The sequence below is a fragment of the Choloepus didactylus genome, chromosome 2 (assembly GCF_015220235.1).
Source record: "Choloepus didactylus isolate mChoDid1 chromosome 2, mChoDid1.pri, whole genome shotgun sequence".
In the NCBI taxonomy this organism is placed as follows: Eukaryota; Metazoa; Chordata; class Mammalia; order Pilosa; family Megalonychidae; genus Choloepus; species Choloepus didactylus.
In genome coordinates, this window is record NC_051308.1 from 22,618,474 (window position 1) to 22,639,135 (window position 20,662).

At 39.5% G+C, this 20,662-nt stretch overlaps 1 non-coding gene across 1 annotated transcript; it reads left to right on the forward strand.

Moving 5' to 3' along the window:
* The first annotated feature begins 988 nt into the window (after window positions 1–988).
* LOC119528390 lies at window positions 989–1,078 on the forward strand. The gene has a single exon (XR_005215691.1). It is a non-coding gene; the product is annotated as a small nucleolar RNA SNORA76 (small nucleolar RNA).
* Window positions 1,079–20,662: the final 19,584 nt, after the last annotated feature.

A 20,662-nucleotide genomic window follows, 5' to 3' on the forward strand; every position in this document is an offset into this window, starting at 1 on the left:
TGATGGCATTCTGGACAGTTTAAAAGAGAAGAAAATCAGAGGAAGTGCAGCCAGAATTTCATTTATGAGGAAATAAAGACCTAAATTGGACTGGGAATATATTGGAATGGAGGGTAGGTTACAGAAGCTTCAGAAGAAGAATGAAAGGAACATGGTGGCTGATTAAACATAATCAGAATACTTTCTACCTCACTCACATTTGGACCAACTGAAGAGACTGGAGAGGGCTAAGACAAATATAAAACGTGATACAGGTAGAGATGATCATCTTTTACCATTACCCATCTTTAAAAATAGTTTGTATATGTGAAGGTTCCTGTATCATGAGCCTGTATCTCTGTTTTGCTTGCAGAATCAGGTTGTTCCTGACCTAGAAGTGGCTGTGGTGCCGTGGCAGTGGTGACTGAACTAAAGTTCAGATGAGTGACACTGGCAGTGGTAATAGTAACAGTTTACTCACCAGGCCAATTCTATGGTGAGGTTTTGGGTGTTTCCCTGTAAGTCTGGCCTCTATTTTTCTACCTTTATTAAGGCTCTTAATCAAGAGCCTTGAGTAAATCACTTACTTTGCTTAAGTAGATCGTATTGTTTGAAATTAAGAACCTGACTCATGTTACAAAATAACAAACTGTACATACAATACAATAACATCTATTTTAAAAACCCAAATAAAAAAGATGGGCATAAAAATACACTAGAATGAAATACATCAAAACGTTAACAGTGTTTGCCTTCTTGAAGTGGGGCTCTGGATTCATTTTTTTTCTTCTTTATATTATTTTTATTTTTCATAATAATCGTGCTACTATTATTGTGAAAACTATTTAAAGAAAACTTTATTAAAAATATTTAATTTTAATTTTGTTTTACTATTTTGATATACTATTACTTTGGAGACTCCCAGTGGAATGTGTATCCCACCTGGCATTGATGCTTCTCCTACTTTGACACTGAACTGGCAGATGAATGATTAAAAGTGTATTAGGACGCGCTGCCTTTGAGCCCCCTCTGCGCCTGCGCGTGGCGCCGGGGGTTAAGCTGCAGCGCTCGGCGCGTTTAGCGTGAGTGAGCGCCATGGCCTGGGCTGTCGGAGGGGAAACAGTGCAGAGGGTTTGGGACCTAGGTCTTAATCCTTAAACTTAAGGCTGGAAAGCCACTGAGGGTAGTGTAGGTTATGCTACATAGGGCGTGCCCCGCTTGCGTGAGGGCGCGCACTGTCACCGGGAGTCCCAAGCTATTGTTCTTTCTGAGAGACGACCGAGACGTGCAGGTTCAGACCAGGTCCGCAGGGAGGGTGGAGGAAACAAGGGCTTTGGCCTGCAGCAATTTAAGGGTCATGGTTTACTTGACACACCGGCTTCGGTCGTGAGCCGTCGTGTTCCTAACTCACCTGGCAGAGGTGCTGCTGGGACCTACTTAGGAACGTTACCACATGGCGCAGGGCTTGTTTGGTATTGTCCCGCGTGTGACTAAAGCTTTGTGAGGCTAAAAGGCTCATAGTAACAAGATGGTTGTAAAGATGAGTCAGATTTTATGTGGCTGAGCACAAAGTAGGCTCATGTGAAATGTGCATCAAGTCCAAGTTTGAGCACGTTGAAGGGCAAGGAGGAACAGGTGAAGCATTTAATAACTGAAGAGGCCCCAGATTAACAGGATTTTAAAGTGACTAAAGTTATGAGCTCCAGCTCAGGAGCAGGACGGGCCCCTCAATTCTCAACTCTGACACTCCATTCTTTAAATTTAGAATGAGGATAATGACACCTACCTCAAAGAAGGGTGATGATGAAGACTACCTAAATTCAGGGCTGGTCCAGAGTCCACTAATTGAACGCTATTTACAGATGAAGGTGCCTCACTGTTTATTCCGTCCCTGTTATCTGAACACTTTTCCTGTAGAAATAAATTAGATGCTTACCTAGTATTTGACATGCGATACCTATTTTTGTGAAAGAATGCAAGCAATTGTAAATCCCCACATACTTTTTGAGTAAGTGCAACAGAGTACAGTCCTGTAATCTCTACACAGTAGGCTAGTCCTTTGCTTTTAGCTATTGCACACACATACACACACACACAAGTGTATTAGGGTTCTCCAGAGAAACAGAACCCAAAAGATTATATATGTGTATATATATATTTGTGCGTGTATGTGTGTGTGTGTGTGTATGTATTTTTTTTTTTTTTTGTAGGAATTGGCTCATGCAGCCATGGAGATTGACAAATTCAAATTCTGTAGGGCAAAACCACAGGTTGGGAATGCCGATGATGGTTTTGATAAATTCTCCAGAAGCTGGCTGGCTGAAGTAGAGATAGAAATTCTGCTTTCTGACCACTGAGATTATTGGTTCTCCCTTCAAGGCCATAAACTGATTAGATAAACTTCTTTCATTGCTAAACGCAATCTCCTTTGTTGATTGTGGATGTAATCAGCCATAGAGGCAATCAACTGACTAATGATTTAAATCCATTAAATACCCTCACAGTAACAATCAGGCCAGTGCTTGCCTGACAGAACAACTGGACACCATAGCCTGGCCAAATTGACACATGAACTTAACCATTACACCAAGCTTGATGCAAGCAGAGGCTTGAGAAGCATTTGCTGGTTAGAGCTTCTCCTCTTGGAACTCTGCTGTCTTGGGAACCTTGAGTCATAAAAATCAGTCTACTCTGCTGGGGAGTGGAGAGGATGAGGCTCTGAAATTATACTGAAGGAGGAAATTCCTGTCAAAAATGTTGCAGCTGAGCCTAGCCCCCAGCCAACCCACAGCAAAATGCAACTATTCTATAGTGATGCAGAAGAACTGTCCAGGGAGCCCAGCCCAGATTGCAAAATGGTGAGCCAATGAAATGGTTGGTTGGGGCACCAAGTTTTGGGGTAGTTTGTTGCATGGAAATAGGAAACCTTAATGTCTTTCTTTAAAGAACAATCATGAATAGCCAAGTGGTATGATTGTAGTACAGAGTTTACTGATGCAACAGTAGAAACAAACATGGATTTGGGGGGCTCAACTTCTAAGAGATCAAAGATGGAATTTTGGAAATGAAGATCTCTCACCCAAAGTATACTCCTTTTCTTACTCCCACATCAAGGAGAAGACCATGCCTGTAAATCATTTCCATCTTTGTCACTAAAATATTTTTTATGGATGCCATCAATTTTGTGGGGAAAGAGACAAATAAAAGGGAGTACAAGGAAGTACAAGTGGTGGGAAGAGAATTAGAGGTAATTACAATTGAAATCAAAACTGAAACTCTTTGGGAAGGAAAGAGAGTTCTTCTGGCCCCACACTTTATCTACAAGTTAACACCTTTCCCTGAAACTGTGAGCAATTCACTTTGGCCAAAAATTTGACATTTTTTCCTCAAGTGATTAGCCTCATTGCTCATTCTTCTCCCAACCCATCTGCAGCTTTCTTCTCTGCTGCTAAATGATGTGGCAAATTGACATTTCTGCAATAGCACAGAAAGAGAAAAAAAAAGCCTTGCTTGTTTTTGATTTATGCACTGCATTTTCATGCTCCAGGGCATAGATAATTTAGCAGTGGCTTGAAATGAAGGAGAGAGCATTCAAAGTCATGTGGGAATTTGATAATACCATTGGATTGAGTGTTATTTGTGTGACTTTGGAAATAATTTATTTCCTAAATCTTCATTATTTTCAAACAGAGGCTGTTATTCTATTGGTGGATTAGTGACCCTTTACACATACACAGGATGGTAAGTGAAACTCTCAAGGCAAGAGACCTTTGGAAGGTGGTTGCTAATGCTAATGATATTTAACTTCAGTGTCCTAAAGTGAGAAAAGGCCATTCCAACAGCCTGACTTCCTGGGAAGGAAACAGTTTTGTCCTGGGAGTGAGGAGATCCAGGTTCGGTAGTTTCAACACTGACTGTGAACCCCACGATGTTCAATTTATTGACCCTTATTTCTCACCCTCAGTGCTGGCTGTTGTGGAATGGACTACAAGGTAGTTGTATGACTGTTCCTTTAGCCTCTCTGTGTCCCAGTTTCCTCGGATGTAGAATAAAAGCATCCTTATTAATCATCTTTAAGCACCGCTTACTACACTAAAATATTATGACTTAAGCATTGTGAGATTTGGGCTTATGTTATTTAGTTATCATTTTGATTCATTCTTATAAAAATGTTAGCTGTGGCCTGTGACAAACTGAAGAATCTTCCTACCAGTTATGATCGCGATGAAAAGTCTGATTAAGGCAACTTTAAAAAATTGTATGTGGATAGTTATGAATTGTTTAGGCAAAAGAGACCATACCCAAACCAATGAAATAAAATATTATTTAAAAAATGAATTGTTTTTGGTAAAATTTTTGGTTTAGGACACATTATCTTGGTCTGATCAGCTTAATTTCTAATATCAAAAATTAGTCCAAATGGGTGACTTTACTATTATGAGTTACATAGAGCTTTAGTTTCCTTGGAGGCTAAAGCAAATACCAGGCGATGGGAATTTATTTGTTCATAGTTTTGAGGTGAAGAGAAAGCCCAAATCAAGGCATCATCAAGGTGATGCTGTCTCCCTGAAGACTGGGAAATTCTGGGGTTGGCTGCTGGTGATCTTGGTCCTTAGCTTGTCACATGGCAAGGCACATGGCCATGGAGGCATCATGGTCTCCCCCTTCTCTTCCGGGTCCCACTGATGTTCAGCTTCTGGCTGTTCACTCTGGCTTTCTTTCTGTCGGAATTTCATTTCGCTTATAAAGGCCCCCAGAAATGGGGTGAAGACCCATCCTGACTGACATGGGCCACACCTTGGCTGAAGTAACCCGATCAAAAGATCCTACTTATAATCGTATAATGAGTTCATACCTACAGGTGTGGATTAAGTTTAAGAACATGTTTTTCTGGGGTATGTACAACTCCAAACCATCACACTTAGTATGGGTGAAGATAATGAGAGAAACATGGAATTTAAGAAATCCATATCAGGTCCTCTGAGGTGAATGGTGAGATATGGGGTTAATATGATTTAAAATTTTTTTTAATGTGTCCTCTTTGAATGTGGTGAGATGCATTCTAAGATTATATTTGTACTTTTCTCTTTTCTCTGTTGAATGAAGATCCTGAAAATTACCTTTGGATTCTGGAAGGAAACTGCCCATTCTTCAATGACTGGCATTGGTCTCCCTGGAAAGGCTGACAGGGAATCCCTTGGGAGGGTAAGAACACGCTGGGATCAGAGGGTTGCTGCTTATAAATGGGTGGGGTGGGCAATAGCCTCACTTGGGTAGACAAAGGGAGTATGATCAGATCCTTTGTGTTTTGTGTATTATAAAAGAAAAGCTGCCAGACCTCTGGATTCCTTGAGGGGGAGGAGACTGAGATGGTGGACCAGTGAGGGGGTTGGGCACCCAGAACCAGCCATGTCTCAGCACCATGAAGCCAACTGGTCCCCTGGAAGGTGACTGTGGCAATAGAAAGATACAGACTCTAAATGCTGCAGACGCAGGGGCACGCTTGGTTATTTTAGCCTTGAAGGAATGTGTTGACCCTCTTTTGACCCTCTTGCAGAGAGCCTCTGAGGCCTGTGTGTATGTCTGTTCACTTTAGTGGCTCAAATTCTACCCCTGGAGCAGGTGCAGGACATACTTGCAACAGAGACTGTGACTTTTTTTAGCAGTTGAGCAGACTCCAGCTCTTGCCCTCCTTCGGTGAAGACATCTATCTACCTGCCCCCCCGCACCCCGCCCCCGGCAGAACTGCTTAAATCCCCGGATAATTCAGGACTAAGGGGCATTTCAGAAGTAGATAATGGTCCTTCTGTTAATGATGCAGATTGGGCCTTGAATCATTTGTGGAAAAATAACTTAAAGAATGGCTATGTTGGCAACCTGAGTTGGTGGAACAATCTATACTGTTTTTACAAGTAATATGTACCCGTTTAGAAAATGTGGCAAATGAAGAGAAGTAGAAGAGATAAAAATCTTCAAATTCCCAAACCCAAAGATGATCACTGTTAATTTTTTGGTGTGACTCTCCATTCTTCTAAGAAAAGAATTTTTTGACAACTAAACCATACAGTTAGGTGAGCTCTTTGTCACTTAAGGTATTCAAGTGCAGAGTGGTGGGCTGGGACCACCCCTCAGGCAGTGCAGCCTGTCAGATTCCACAGACACCTAGGTTTAGTTTTCATTGTGGACTGAAGTGTCCATGGGGGATTCTTGTTTATTGCTGAGTCCTAGCAGCCAGAAAAGAGACTGGCCCACAGATGGCACTCAATGTATATCTATTGACTGAATGAATGTGTGGATTTTGGTTAGGGTTATAAGATTTTGCAAATAAAACTACAGCATGCCCATTTAATTTTGAGTTTACGATAAACAATGAATAAATTTTTAGTATAAAAATGTCCTTGCAATGTTTGGGCTATATAAATACTAAAAACAGTTATTTGTTATTTATCTGAATTCAAACTTAACTGGATGTCCTGTATTTTATAACCCTTTTGTAGAATTCTTTATTCCTCCCTTGTTGTTTTTCCTTCCTTGTTATTGTGATATTTAAACTGTCCTTCTCAAGGGAAGGGAGGTGGATGACTGAAGACTGGCTTTCAGTAAGCAGAGGAAGGCTTTGCACAGTCTGCTTCACCCAGATGGGTCCTTTACCTCACTCCTATCAGCCTCTCAGAAAGTGAAGATTTTACACCTGGCATAAAAGTGACAACACACTTGTACTGCCAATTGCAGAAGGAATGATGCTTCAGGGATGTTTCAGTTTGCTAAAGCTGCCGGCATGCAATATATCAGAAATGGGTTGGCTTTTACAATGCAGATTTATTAGCTTACAAATTTACACTTCTAAGGCTGTGAAAAAGTCCAAATTAAGGCATCAACAGGATGATACTTTCTTTGGAGAAAGGACGCTGGCATCTGGGACACCTCTATCATGTGGGAAGGCACATGTCGGCGTCTGCTGGTCCTTCTCTCCCAGATTACATGACTTTCAGCTTCTGGCTTCAGTGGTGTCCTCTCTCAGCTCCTCTGGGGGCTTTTCTCTCTATACTCTCTCAACTTTTTGTGTCCTTTATCTTCTCATTAAGGACTCCAATGAAAAGATTAAGACCCACCTTGAATGGGCTGCATCACATCTCAAATTGAAATAACCTAACCAAAAGCCCCCCCACCCCAACAGGTCTGCACCCACAGGAATGGATTAAAAGAATATGGCCTTTTCTGCGGTCCATAACACTTCAAATCAACACAGGGGACCTAAGGAGGGAGAATCAAGGACAATTGTTGTTTAATGAAAAGAAGTGAAGTTGGTACTTGTTCTAGTTTGCTAATGCTGCTGGAATGCAAAACACCAGAGATGGATTGGCTTTTATAAAGAGGGGTTATTTGGTTACAAAGTTACAGTCTTAAGGACATAAAGTATCCAAGGTAAGCGGGTACCTTCACTGAAGGATGACCAATGGTGTCTGGAGAACCTCTGTTAGCTGGGAAGTCACGTGACTGGCGTCTGCTCTGGAGTTCTGGTTTCAAGATGGCTTTCTCCTGGGACGTTCCTCTCTAGGCTGTAGCTCCTCTTCAAAATGTCACTCTCAGTTGCTTCTCCGGAGCAAGAGTCTGCTTTCAGCGGCCGTCTTCAAACTGTCATTTGCAGCTCCTATCTCAGCGCCTGTGCATTCTACAAAGTGTTCCTCTTGGCTGTAGCAAGCTCACTTCTTCTGTTTGACCTTATATAGTGCTCTAGTAAACTAATCAAGGCCTATACTGAATGGGCAGGGCCACATCTCCATTGAAATGATCTAATCAGAATTATCACCTACAGTTGGGTGGGGCAATCTCCATGGAAACACTCAAAGAATTAAAGTCTAATCAACACTAATATGTCTGCCCACACAAGATTGCATCAAAGATAATGGTGTTTGGGGGGACATAATACATGCAAACTGGCACAGTACTTTATCCCTAGGCTATGAAGCTATTCTCGCCTTCATAAAGTGAGGATAACATTATAACTGTAAGAAATTTCATGTTCAGTTCCATTAATTTATCAGGAGAAATGAATAAAATTGGGGAAAGAAATAACCAGTGCTAAGGAGCTATGTTTCCAGAGCTACTTAAAGTATTCCATGTTGGTTTTATTTCCTTCATGTTTAAACATGGTCTTCCTTGGTCACCTGTGAATGTTAGCTCACTCCAGTGTCTTTCTTTTACCCACTTCTCTTCCCATTCTAGGTGAGTTCCTTCATTCCTATAGTTTTATTTGATGAATCACAAATCTAGTATCTCAACTAAGACATTCATCCAACATGTGTTTGTGGAACACCTACTATGTGTTTGCCATTAAGCAAGAAGCTTCGGGATAAATATTGAACAAAATATATGTGATTTTGGACCTGATTTGGGGGAGACAGATAATCAAGTTCTGAAAAAAATAAATATGTGATAATGGTGATAAGTGCAATGAAGGGAAAATAGAGAGTGCTATGAGACTCGCAGTGAAGAACTACAATGAGGATGGTGTAGCTGGAGTGCAGAGTGAGACAAGCAGGGTCTGTGAGATGGGCCTGGGGCCAGACCGCATGGGCTTACAGACCACATTAAGAACTTTGGTCCTTATCTTGGGAGCAATGTAAGTTCATTGCAGGGTATTAAGCTAGAGAATGAAATGAACAGAGTTAGGCTTTGAAAAGCTTGCTCTGACTGTGGTGTGAAGAACAGATTGAAGGTCCATATTGTTTATGGGGAAAGGGTCAGTTAGAAAGCTCTAGTAGTAGTCTAGGTAAAAGAAGATAAGAGTCTGGTCTACAGTACAGGTGGTAGAGACAGAAGTGGATGACGTAGAAGTTATGTAAGAATTAAATGAGAGGGCTTGATGATGTACTAAAAGGGATGGCAAAGAAGAATGCAGTACTAGGATTGGTTCTTAGTTTTCTAATGGGTGGTAGTGCCATTCACTGAGAGGTGGGAGACTGAGAGATACCTAGGTCTGGAAGGGAAGAGAATAAATTTGGTTTGGGACATGCTGAGTTTGGTGTACTTTCAGGCTTCCATAAAGAAATATCAAATAGGCAACTGCAGTTGGTACTGGAACTCAAAAGAAAAGGTCTGGACTATATATATACAAGTTGGAACTCACTGATGCCTGGATGGTATATAAAGACATGAGCTTGCCTAAAGAAAGAATATAGAGTGAAAATAGAGGTGGACCTATAGCCAATTCTTGAGGAGCCCTCTCATTTCAAAGGTTATGAAGAGAAAGATGAAGCAGCAAAGAAGCATGGGGAGTGGCCAGATAAAACCAACAGTGTATAGGGTCATCAAAGTCAATAGAAGAGAGCTTTTCAGGATGAAAAGGATAGATGCCAAATTGAAGAGGATTGAGTTTTGGAAGGGGAAGAAATGAAAATAGTGACTTGAGACAATACAACAATTATTTTGATTATTTTGTCTAAAAGAGAGGAGATATGGCAATAGCTGGAGGAGTAAGTGGTAAATAGAAATATTTTCAAAGATGATCATGACTTGAGACTGTTTAAAAACTGATGGAGTGAAATCATTAACAAAGGAGAGAAGGTAAATACAGGAAAAGAACAGATAATCGATAGTGTAAGAATCTTGCAAAGGCTAGAGGAAATTTATCCACAACAGAAGTTAACTTTTTTTAAATTCAATTTTATTGAGATATATTCACATACCATACAGTCATCCAAAGTGTGCAGTCAGTTGCTCACAGTACCGTTATATAGTTGTGCATTCATCACAATCAATTTTTGAACATTTTCATTACTCCAAAAATAAAAAATAAGAATAAAAATAAAAATAAGAGTAAAAAAGAGCACCCCAAACATCCCATACCCCTGCTTCCCATTATTAATTTACTTTTTGTCCCCATTTTTCTACTCATCTGTCCATACATTGGAAAAAGAGTGTGAGCCACAAGGTTTTCACAATCATATGGTCACACCACATAAGGTATATAGTTATATGATTGTCTTCAAGAATCAAGGATACTGGATTGCAGTTCAACGTTTCAGGTATTTCCTTCTAGCTTTTCCAATACACTAAAAACTAAAGAGGGATATCTGTGTAACACATAAGAATATCCAGAATATCCTCTCAAATCCATTTGAGATCTCTCAGCCACTGAAACTTTATTTTGTTTCATTTCTCTTCCCCTTTTGGTCCAAAAGGGTCTCTCAATCCCGTGATGCCAGATCCAGACTCATCCCCAGAAGTCATGTCCCACATTGCCTAGAAGTCATGTCCCATGTGAGGGGGAAGGCTTAGAGAGAGAGGCCACATCTGAGCAACAAAGAGGTTCTCTGGGGGTGACCTTATATGAACAATTATATAGGCTTAGCCTATCCTTTGCGGTCACAAGCTTCATAAAGGCACGTCCCAAGAAAGGGCTCAGCATTCTAAATTGGTAGTTCCCAATGCTTGTGAGAATATAAGGAATTCCCCAGGTGGGGAAGTTGAATAGTTTCATATTTTTCCCGAGTCCCTCAAGGGGGCTTTGCAAATACATTTTTATTCTCTGTCTAAATTACTCTGGGATGTATCAGGGATTCACATTAACCTGTACAAACCAACCAGATATCATTCCCTATTCAAAGTTCTGTGTAATTATGGCGTTTGAATAAACTGAGCATACGAGTTAAATTATATAGTGTGCTACAGAAAATATAGATTTTGCACCTAATAAACATCTCTTCCTTTGGTCTCATACAGAAGTTTAAGTTTTAAAACACCCTCAATATCGTCCTTTACCCTTTAGTCTGATTTACCTTAGTCCTAACCAAGTACATTTCATTCATATTTTTAACTGAAGTCTGGTCTCTTTTTCAACCTCTTTACCATTTGCTGTATGGGGTAATGCTGACATTCACAACTGCCAAACTCTGGCTCTGAGTCTCATGTGTAACATGGATACCCAAAGTTCCAGGGACTGACCAGGTTATACACAAAGAGCTCAGCTTTTCAGAATTTAGAAATGGCCATTGCAACTCAGGAATAGATGTAATTGCTGTAAGAGCTTACAATCTAGGGACCATTACAATAACCCTTCCCCTGATAACCTGTGCTCTCAGATTCAATTCTCAGAGTTTGCACATTATAGCTAGTCCATATTAGTGATGCATTATAATGTTTGTCTTTTAATTTCTGGTTTATTTCACTCAACATATGTCCTCAATGTCCATTCACTGGGTTGCATATCTCACAACTTCATTCCTTCTTGTAGCAGCTCAGTATTCCATTGTATGTATATACCACAGTTCATCATTGTATTCATCAGTTGATGTACCCTTAGGCCACCTCCATCTGCTGCAAATCATGAATACTGACACCATAAACCCCACTGTGCAGATGTCCATTCATGTCCCACTTTTCAGTTCTTCCAAATATGTGCACAATAACAGGGTTGACGGACCGTATGGCAACCCCATGCTTAGCTTCCTGTGGAACCACCACATTGCCCTCCAAATGGGCTGCACTATTCTACTTCTCCACCAACGGTGATTAGGTACATCTCTTTCTCCACATTTTCTCCAGCACTTGTATCCCTCTGTTTATTCTTTAAATGGTTTTATTCACACACCATACATTCCATCCTTCCTAAGTAAACCATCAATGGTTCATGGTATAATCACATAGTTATATATTCACCAACAGAATCTATATGAGGGCATTTCTATTTCTTCTGCAAGAAAGAGGAAGAGGAGAAAAAGAAAAAAGAAAAAAGAAAAAGGTAAAAATGAATTAAAAAATAAAATGAAAAATTAAAATAAAAAGGTCAGACAACAACATCAATGCCAAGAATCCCATACCCCTCCCTTATATCCCCCTCTTTAGCTTTGGTATCTTGCCTTTGTTACAATTAATGGAAGCATATTATAATGTTACGGTTAACTATAGACTCTAGTTTGCATTAGTTATATTTTTCCCCAGTACCATCCCATTTTCAACACCTCACAAAATTGACATTCATTTGTTCTCCCTCATGTGAAAATATTCTTATATTTGTACATTTAATCACAATCATTGACCACTCTAGGTGTCACTAAATTATACAGTCCCAGTAGTTATCTTCTATCTTTCCTTCTGGTGTCTTACACACACCTAGCCTTCCACTTTCAACTGTACTCACAGTCATCTTTGTTCAGTGTACTTACAATATTGTGCTATCATCACACAGTATTGTGCTATCCATTTCTGGATATATACAGTCAATCCTGTTGAACATTCTATAGTCCTTTGACATCAAATGCCCATTTCTACCTTCTTTCTATCTCCTGATATTTTCATTTCTAACTCTTCTCCAAACTGCTGCCCCTTGTCTTTGCCTATCTTTCTGTAGCACTCCCTTTAGTATTTCTTATAAAGGAGGTCTCATGTTCACGGACTCTCTCAGTATCTGTTTGTCTGTAAATATTTTAAACTCTATCTCATTTTCGAAGGACGGTTTTGCTGGATATAGGATTCTTGGTTGGCAGTTTTTCTCTTTCAGTATCTTGAATATATCATACCACTGCTTTCTCCTCTCCATGGTTTCTGCTGAGAGATCCACAGTTAGTCTTACCGAGTTTCCCTTGTATGTGATGGATTGCCTTTCTCTTGCTGCTTTCAGAATTCTCTTTTTATCTTTGCAAATCTGATTAGTAAGTGTCTTGGAGTAGGTCTATTTGGATCAATTCTGTTTGGTGTATACTGCACTTCTTGGACTCTAATTTTATGTCTTTCATAAGAGTTGGAAAATTTTCATTGATTATTTCCTCTATTATTCTTTCTGCCCCCTTTCCCTTCTCTTCTCTTTCTGGGACACCTATAACATGTATATTCATGCACTTCATGTTGTCATTCAGTCCCCTGAGACCCTGCTCATATTTTTCCATTCTTTTCCATATCTGTTCTTTTGTGTGTAGGATTTCAGATATCCTGTTCTCTAGTTCACTAATCCTTTATTCTGCATCTTCAAATCTGCTGTTGTATGTCTCCATTGGATTTTTTATCTCTTATATTGTGCCTCTTGTTCCCCTAAGTTTTGTCATTTGTTTTTTCCTGCTTATGAGTTCTTCTGTATAGTATCCCAGTGTCTTCTTTATATCCTTCATCTCTTTTGTCACATTTTCTTTCAACTCATTGATTTGATTTAGAAGATTCATTTGAACATCTTTAATTAGTTGTTTCAATTCCTGAATCTCAGTTGAGGTGTGTGCCAGTTTGGATATATTCTATCCCCCAAGAAAAAGCCATGATCTTTTAAACCAATCTCGTGGGATATTGGTATTATGTTGTTTCCATGGAGATGTGACCAACCCCACTGTGAGTGACACCTTTAGTTAGGGTGTGACCTCCAATTGAATGTTTCCATGGAGGTGAGGACCCACCCATTCAGTGTGGGCCTTGATTAGTTCACTGGAGTCTTACAAAGGGGCTCACAAACAGAAGGACTTCAGAACAGCTGCAGCTAAGGGAGGACAAAATGCCCCAAGAGCAACATTTAAAGAATGCCATTTTGAAATGCAACCTGGCAGCAAGCAGTTACCAGCCATGTACCTTCTGAGCTAACAGAGGTTTTTAACAGAGGTTTTCTGGATGCCAATGGCCTTTCTCCAGTGTAGATACCTTAGTTTTGATAACTTACCTTGGACAAATTTTTGAAAAACTTTCTGATATGAATATCATTAGAGTTTTATTGCTCCCCAAAATTTTTAGCCTGTCATATTGTATTTTTGTAGCAATTTATCATCTAATACAAAAGAAGTAGACCTCCTTTCAAGTGCCAATAATTTTACAATCATAAAACTAAGAAGTTAGGTTTGAAATTTTATTTCCATCACACAATGTTATGACAGTCTAGAAATTGCCTGTACCTATTTCATTTTAAACTTAAAGATGATTAAGTTATTATTAACAACAACAACAACAACAAAAACCCAAAATCTCTTTTCTGGAACCACCAAATTGGAATTAACTTTACAATGGCATATTTGAAGTTAAGAATATGAAAGATCAATAGCAAGGAACAAAATATAATGTGTTTTGATGTTTTCTTAAAAACTTGTCCTTTTTGAAGTATAAGGATAAATAATTAAATATAAATACCTGTGTCTGAGGGAAAAGTAAAAGTTGAGTTGTTCATTGACTAAGGATAAAGTATCTGAGAGAGGTTAGTTTTCTTGGGCCCTGAATTAAAAGAAGAAGGAATTATATCAGAATGTGTTTTTTTCCACCTCATTTCACAATTTACCACTCATATAGAATAGATATATGTATGTATATTGAAACCACTATTGCCCATTTGTCTTAATGCAAATGCCCTGAAGTCAAATTGGGGACTGAACAAACTTTTGTTAACCTAGTTCAAACCCTTGCCAATGTAGAATTACTTTTTGGTCAATAAAACAATTTCATAAAGCTTTTCAACTAGTTTCCTGAGCTCTGAAGGCCAATTCTTTTTTCCAACCATCTTTGTTTCCATAACAAATTACCCCAAACTGGGTAGCTTAAAACACAAAATTTATTGTCTCACAATTCTGGAGTCCAGAAGTCCAACTCAAGGTGTGGGCAGGGCCCTGCTCCCTCTGAAACCCATAGCAGAGAATCCTTTCTTGCCTCTTCCAGTCTCTGGTGGTTTGCCAGCAATCCTTGGTGTTCTCTGCCTCAGTTGTCACATGGTATTCTCCCCTCATCTGTCTATCTATGTACAATTCTCCCTTCCTTTGTAATAATTAAATGAGATCATACACAGAAAGCTCTTAGCATAGTGTCTAAAAATAGGAAGTGGCTAAAAGTGATAGTTCATTATTATTATTCTTTGAATGGTTTTTCTCCATTTTACAGAAAGGACATATAACTCAATGGGGAAAAGCTTGCATTTGAATTCAAGTTTGCTTGACTCCTGCCATGAACTCATAGCTTTAAGTACATGTGGCCATGAAGGCCAGTGGCTGAGGGCACTCACACTGGAGTCAGGCTCTGCAGGTTCCAATCCTGGCCCTGCCTCTGTAGCAACTGTGTGATTTTAGAAAAATCATTTATGCTCAGTTTCTTAATCTGAAAAAAGGAGAAAATATGAGTACCTGTTTCATAGAGGCTTTTGCAAGAATAAATGAATTGCTATATATTTCTTAAAACAGTGCCTGGCACCTAGTAATTGCTGTAAAAGTTATAGTATTATCACCATTATTATTGTTTTACTTGACACTAGAGTAGTAGGAATAGAAGAAAGAAGCATAAAGATCTATAAAGTTTTAGCCAACATGCTCTGAAATCACAGGATGAATGTAGCAATGGAGGAACAATAAGTTTTTAATAAATGTTTGATGAAAGTATCAAAGGAATGAGTGGATTGAATGAAACGAGGGGGCTGGGTCCCTAACTAGTAAAGACAATGAGAGAAGTCTTGGGTACTGAGGTATTTGCTTGAAACAAAGAAAGGAGAGAACCAAACACAAAAATACTTGGAGAGTCACAGACAGACAAGCCATGGAGAGGAATCAGACATACTTACACCACTTGCCCATCTGCAGCTCAGTTCTGCAGAGTGGCTGGAAGAGGTTCCTTTCCTTGTGCGTCTGTTGAATGCCATGTGACCCAGTAGTTGGCATGTCTGATTGGATTAAGAAGTAGCTCTGGATCCAGAGAAAGTCAGCATTTTATAGGCTGGGCTTCAGGGAGACCAGCAGCCTGTGAGGTGTTCAACTGTGAGGATGCCTTCCGTGTGCAGCGACCAGCCCATCACGTCTTCTCTCATCAGGAATTTGAATGCAGCTGCTTCAGAAATAGAGAAGGAAGCACACAGAAGCCATGCATGAATCAGGAGAAGCTACACATAAGTAAAAAACTTGAGCAAGAGTGGAGGAGGACACAGAACCAGCCACGGGTGCAGGTCAAGTTGCAGCAGAGAAAGCTAAAACCCAGACAGAAGTGGAGGCCCTGGGGATGATCATTTTGGAGGTTGTTTCTAGGTGAAAAGATAGATTGTAGGCATCTAACTGACAATGCAGGGCTTCTCGAGGTCCTGTTAACTTGGAGCTGTATTTCTGCATTTTATTAATGTACTGCATATCAATATAGTTAACTTTTCTATCTGGGGTAACAGAGCTTGGTTCTGTTCCTTGTGATCTGCAGTAACCTAACACGTGTAATAGGTTCAGCTCATTTGTGCACGTGCACACACCCACACACTGTGTCTTTCCAGATCAATCTGTCAAAAATGCAGATGGATCGTGTCAATCCCCAGTGTTTCCAGTGTTTTCCTTCTGGGACTCTGACTTAATATGTTATATTATATCATTCTGTTTCTCTTTATCTTTTAATCCCTTTTTCATATTTTTCAAGTCCTCTCACTCTGATTTTCAAGTTAAGTATTTCAGATCTATCTTCCAGTTCACTAATTCCTAATTCTTTCTTTGGCTGTGGCTAGCATGCCTTTTAATTCAGCAACTGAGTTTTTAATTTCAAAGACCATAGTTTTTATTTCTAAAAGTTTCATTTACTTCTTTTTTGTCTAATCATTTTTTAAAAAATTCAGCTTTATTGAGAAATATTCACATACCATACAATCATCCATGGTGTACAAACAACTGTTCATAGTACCGTCTTACAGTTGTGCATTCATCACTCCAATCTATTTTTGAACATTTTCCTTACACCAGAAAGAATCAGAATCAAAATAAAAAAATAAAAAATAAATAAACAAAAACACCCAGATCATGCCCCCCATCCCACCCTATTTTTCACTTAGATTTTGTCCCCATTTTTCTACTCATCCATCCATATACTGGATAAAGGGAGTGAGATCCACAGGGTTTTCACAATCACACTGTCACCCGTTGTAAGCTACATTGTTATACAACTGTCTTCAAGCATCAAGGCTACTGGGTTGGAGTTTGGTAGTTTCAGTTATTTCCTTCTAGCTATTCCAATATATTAAAACCAAAAAAGTGCCGTCCATATAGTGTGTAAGAGTGTCCACCAGAGTGACCTCTCGACCCCATTTGAAATCTCTCAGCCACTGAAGCTCCATTTTGTTTCATTTTGCATCCCCCTTTTGGTCAAGAAGATGCTATCAATCCCACAATGCTGGGTCCAGATTCATCCCTGGAAGTCAGATCCTGCATTGCCAGGGTGATTTACACTCCTGGGAGTCAGGTCCCATGTAGCAGGGAGGACAGCAAGGTCACCCACCAAGGTGGCTTAGTTAGAGAGACAGGGACACATCTAAGCAACAAAGAGGCACTCAGGGGGAGACTCTTAGGCACAATTATAAGCAGGGTTAGCCTCTCCTTGCAGCAACAAGCTTCATAGGGGCAAGCCCCAAGACAGAGAACTCAGCACATCAAGCCGTCAGTCCCCAGTGTTTGTGAGAACATCAGCAACAATCCAGGTGAGGAAGTCCAACACCTCTGCATCCTCCCCCAGCTCTTCAGGGGGGCCCCGAATATATATTTTTATTCTCCACCCAGATTACTTTAGGATGTGTTGCTATTTCATTCTAATCTATACAGACCTACCATAGTTCACTTCCTATTCTAAGTTCCATGTAATTGTAGTGTTTGAACAAACTGACTGTAGACGTTATATTATTTAGAAAATATAGATCCTACACCAAATAAACATCTCTTCCCTTGGTCTCACATGGAAGTTGAAGTTTGAACACAGTTTCAACCTTTACCCTTTGGCCCGATTTGCTCTAGTCCCAACCAGATCTGCTTTATTCATATCTCTAATTGAAGTCTGGGCTCTGTTTCAGCTTTTTTTTTTTTTTTTTTTTTTTTTAACAGTTGCTCTATGTGTAAATACTGATATTCATATCTGCCAAGCTCTAGCTCTGAGTTTCAGGTGTAACACAGATAACCAGTGTTCTAGAGACCAATCAGGTTATACATTAAGGGATCAACATCTCAGAGCTTGGAGATAGCCTTTACAATTCAGGAATAGATTTGACTGCTGTAAGAGCTTACAATCTAGGGACCATTACAATAATCATTTCCCTGTTAGGCTGTGCTCTAAGATTTAATTCTGAGTTTACAAATTGTAATTAGTCCATATTGGTGACGCATTACAGTGTTTGCCTTGGCTTCTGGCATACTTCACTCAACATGCTGTCTACAGGATCCATTCATCTCATGGTGTGTCTCATAGCTTCACTCCTTCTCGTAGTTGCTCAATATTCCATTGTATGCACACACCACAGTTCACCATTCTGTTCCTCAGTCAGTGTACCCTTAGGCCACCTCCTCCCATTGCAAATCATGAACACAAACACCAGTGTGCAAATGTCCACCCATGTCTCCACTCCCAGATCCTCCAAATACACACCCCTCAATGAGGTTGCAGGACCCCATGGCCCCACATACTCAGCTTTGTGTGGAGCCACCACAGTGACCTCCAGAACAGTAAATAGGTACATCCCTCTCTTCATGTTTTCTCCAGCACTTTTACCTCTATTTATATTCTTTCCTGCAATCTTACAGAGATTATTCATTTAAGATACAGCCATCCACAATGTACAATCAGTTGTTCACTACATCATCACATAGTTGTACATTTATCACCACAGTCAGCACTTGAAAATATTATAATGAAAAAGTGTTTTTTTTTTTTTGGTGAATACTAAAAAAGATAGTAAAAAGAGAAACAAAAATGTCATACAAAACAGCATAATAGTAAGGACAAAAAACATTACCACTACCGAGCATCCCATATCCTTCCCTTATATCCCCCTCTCACACACTTTTAACTTTGGTATATTGCCTTTGTTACATTTAATGGAAGCATACTGGAATGTTACTGTTGACCATAGACTCCAGTTTGCTTTGATTATGTTTTTGCCCAAATACCATCCCTTTTTTTCAACACTCTGGATGGTTGACATTCATTTGTTCTCCCACATGTGAGAACATTTTATATTTGTACATTTAGCAACAGTCATTCGCCACTCCAGTTTTTGCCAAGTCCCAGTTTTCATCATCTATGTTTATCTCTGGTGTCATACATTCCCCTATCCCACCTCTTTCAGCTTGACTCACAGACATCTTTGTTCCATGTGCTTACAATATTGTGCTACCATCAAACAGTATTATGCTATCCATTTCTGGGTCTATACAATCAATCCTAAACATTCTGTAGTCCTTCAGCATCAAATGCCTGGTCTCTACCCTCTTTTTTATCTCCTAGTAGCCTGTGTTATCAGCTTTTTAACTCTCAAAGTTTGCTTATTGGTGTTATTTCATATTAGAGAGAACATACGGTATTTGTCCTTTTGTTTCTGGCTAACTTCACTCAACATATTGTCCTCAAGGTTCATCCACATTATTATATGTTCCATGTCTTTGTTCTTTCTTACAGCTGCATAATATTCCATCATGTGTATATACCACAGTTTGTTTATCCATTCATCCATTGATGGACATTTGGGCTGCTTCCATCTCTTGGCAATTGTGAATAATGCTGCAATAAACATTGGTTTACAAATGTCCATTTGTGTCTTTGCTTTCAGTTCCTTTGAGTATATACCTAGTAATGGAATAGCTGGGTCATATGGAAATCTATACTTGCTTCCTGAGGAATCTCCACACTGTCTTCCAGAGTGGTTGCGCCAGTCTACATTCCCACCAGCAATGAATAAGCGTGCCTCTTTCTCCACATCCTCTCCAGCACTGTTTTTTGGATAATGGCTATTCTGGTAGGTGTGAGATGGTATCTCATTGTAGTTTTGATTTGCATTTCCCTAATAGCCAGTGAAGTTGAGCATTTTTTCCTATGTTTTTGAGCCATTTGAATTTCCTCTTCATAAAAGTGTCTGTACATGTCTTTTGCCCATGTTTTAATTGGGTTGTTTGTCTTTCTGTTGTTGAGTTATAGAATTGCTTTATATATTCAGGATATTAAACCCTTATCTGATATGTGGTTTCCAAATGTTATCTACCATTGTGTAGGCTGCCTTTTTACTTTTCTAACAAAGTCCTTTGACGTGCAAAAGTGTTTGATTTTGAGGAGATCCTATTTGTCTATTTGTTCTTTGGTTGCTCATGCTTTGGGTGTAAGGTCTAGGAAACCATCTCCTATCACAAGATCTTTAAGATAGTTCCCTATGTTTTCTTCTAAGAGGCTTATGGTCTTAGTGCTTATGTTTAGGTCTTTGATCCAATTAGAGTTAATTTTTGTATAGGGTGTGATGTAGGAGTCCTCTTTCATTCTTTTGGAAGTAAATATCCAGTTCTCCAAACACCATTTATTGAAGAGGCTGCTCTGACACAGTTGATTTGGCTTGACTGCCTTATCAAAGATCAATTGTCCGTAGATGCGAGAATCTATTTCTGAACACTCAGTTCAATTCCATTGGTCGGTATCTCTGTCCTTATGCCAGTACCATGCTGTTTTGAGCACTGTAGCTTTGTAATATGCTTCAAAGTCAGGTAGTGTGAGACCTCCCACTTTGTTCCTCTTTCTCAAGATATTTTTGGCTATTCATGGCATCTTGTCCTTCCAAATAAATTTGGTTATTGGTTTTTCTATTTCTGCAAAGTAAGTTGTTGGGATTGTAATTGGTATTGCATTGAATCTATAAGTCAGTTTCGGTAGAGTTGACATCTTAATTATATTTAGTCTTCCAACTGATGAACATGGTATGTTCTTCCATTTTTTTAAGTCTGATTCGATTTCTTTTAGCAGTTTCTTG